This window comes from Seriola lalandi, unplaced genomic scaffold, assembly GCF_002814215.2.
Source record: "Seriola lalandi dorsalis isolate HSWRI2012SDOR001 ecotype SW California unplaced genomic scaffold, Sedor1 jcf7180001956320, whole genome shotgun sequence".
Classification (NCBI taxonomy): domain Eukaryota; kingdom Metazoa; phylum Chordata; class Actinopteri; order Carangiformes; family Carangidae; genus Seriola; species Seriola lalandi.
This window is the reverse complement of record NW_019426989.1, coordinates 1-2084: the sequence shown is the minus strand read 5'-3', so window position 1 is coordinate 2084 and position 2084 is coordinate 1. Positions and strand designations below refer to the sequence as shown.

Below are 2084 nucleotides of genomic sequence, written 5' to 3'. Positions count from 1 at the left end.
TTGACTGTAGTGACGGTCAGAAACTACGTGAATACATGTAGGAGTCTCAACAGACAAAGGCCCCAGAGTTATATGAGTCAACAGGACTAACAATTAGGGCAATGTGTCACAAAATACAGACAAACAGACTGCCGAAACCCGGGATCGAACCAGGGACCTTTAGATCTTCAGTCTAACGCTCTCCCAACTGAGCTATTTCGGCATATATTGGCAAATATGGAGGCTACAAGTTCGAAAACACAATAACGTTTCTAAGCATCCAACCCATTCTAGGCATCAAAAAGTAGTCCTCTTCCACTGGAGTGCAAGGAAGAGACAGAGCCAGTGAAATGCCCTCCCAGACATCCCTAATAGGGGTTGGAGAAGATCTTATGAGTTCCAGGCCAACTATTTTTGATGCACAAAGGCCTGTAGTAATAAGTGCATTTGAGAGAAATGCCCCAATGACTGCTGATTCTGCATCTATGAGTGCAGTATCTGAATGGGATCCAACAGGTGGCTGTCCCCTTATGACTGCTGAACACCATCAAAAAGATAGGGAGATAAAAAGAGACAACCTGTCTGCCTCATCTGTAGTGTCCCCTACCCCATGTCACAGAAGCCCAAGTGGACGAACACATTACTGGCCAGGAGGTTCAGATGAGGAACAAGAAAGATGAGCTTCAAACCTGTCAATCCTCTTTGACAGACTCGGAGGAGCAGTCAGAATATGAAGCTGTGTATCTGATCTTCCTCCATCGGCTGCTGTAACAGACCGCTTAGGATCCTGAATTCCCTCATCATGTTTTGGATCCTGTTTAGAACTGTGGTGTTGGTCATGCAAGCGCTTCTAAGAACACTTGTAGCCATGCCTATCTGACAAGCCGTCTCCCTCTCTAAGATGTTTGGCACAGAGCTGCGACCCTTGTCATCTGTGTGATGTAGCTCCTGCTTGGCAGGTCACAAGCTGCACTGCAGAGATAATCCATGTCCTCCATTGAATGAAAGATCCCAAAAAATGAGGGCCATCCGCAATGGCAATTGCATGTAGCAATACAATGTGACAAAAACCACCACAATTCCCAAGGACACATGCCCCCATGGATGATGAATTCAACAATTGAATCACTAGAGTCATTTTCCTACCTGTACCAAGTCTCTGAGATCCGAAGTCCAAAGAGGACAAGAAGCGGACCTTGCTTTTATAGTGTGGGAGGTTCAGCTGCCTGTGGTTATGGCCGTGACTTTGCCACCGTACGGTCTGCAGCAGTGGCGGACGGGGGGTTAACACTGCATTTTGACTGTAGTGACGGTCAGAAACTACGTGAATACATGTAGGAGTCTCAACAGACAAGGGCCCCAGAGTTATACGAGTCAACAGCACTAAACATTAGGGCAATGTGTCAAGAAAACCGACACAACGCACTGCCGAAACCCGGGATCGAATCAGGGACCTTTAGATCTTCAGTCTAACGCTCTCCCAACTGAGCTATTTCAGCACTCTAGCCTGTAAATATGGAAGTTAAGGGGTTCAAAACATGGGAATTTTTCAGTAAACATTTCAAAAACCACAAGAGTTGCCCACTATCACTTTGATTCAACATACTGAGTGGATATTAACAAACAGCCTTGCTCTACAGGAGAATTACACTTGGCACATGCAAAATAACTGTATCCATGGTTCCCTCACTGGTAGCTGCTTTTTGTAACTAAAGTTTACTGAAAAGGTCCCATGTTTTGCACCCTTTAGCTTCCGTATTTGCACATTAGAGTGCCGAAATAGCTCAGTTGGGAGAGCGTTAGACTGAAGATCTAAAGGTCCCTGGTTCAATCCCCGGTTTCGGCAGTAGGAATGGATATGGTGGCTCTGAGCTGCAAAAGACACTCCCATATCAATGAAAGGAAAAGGAATAAAGAAAGCCAACACAGAACTTTTCAGAAACATCACTTACCGTTCATAACATGGTTTCCCCTGGAATCCAGCTATTTATACCATATTGGTACTTCTCGTCCTGGCCTGGTCAGATCCGTACACGAACTGATGAAGCCTCTTGGATGAGAGTTGAAACGTCTTCCCAGACAAATAACCTAGTCCAGTTGTTTTC

At 45.4% G+C, this 2084-nt stretch overlaps 3 non-coding genes across 3 annotated transcripts; 1 reads left to right on the top strand and 2 right to left on the bottom strand.

Moving 5' to 3' along the window:
• Positions 1–129: 129 nt before the first annotated feature.
• Positions 130–202, bottom strand: trnaf-gaa (transfer RNA phenylalanine (anticodon GAA)). The gene has a single exon. It is a non-coding gene; the product is annotated as a tRNA-Phe (tRNA).
• A 1203-nt stretch (positions 203–1405) lies between these two features.
• Positions 1406–1478, bottom strand: trnaf-gaa (transfer RNA phenylalanine (anticodon GAA)). Its single transcript has one exon. It is a non-coding gene; the product is annotated as a tRNA-Phe (tRNA).
• Positions 1479–1752: 274 nt separating this feature from the next.
• Positions 1753–1825, top strand: trnaf-gaa (transfer RNA phenylalanine (anticodon GAA)). The gene has a single exon. It is a non-coding gene; the product is annotated as a tRNA-Phe (tRNA).
• Positions 1826–2084: the final 259 nt, after the last annotated feature.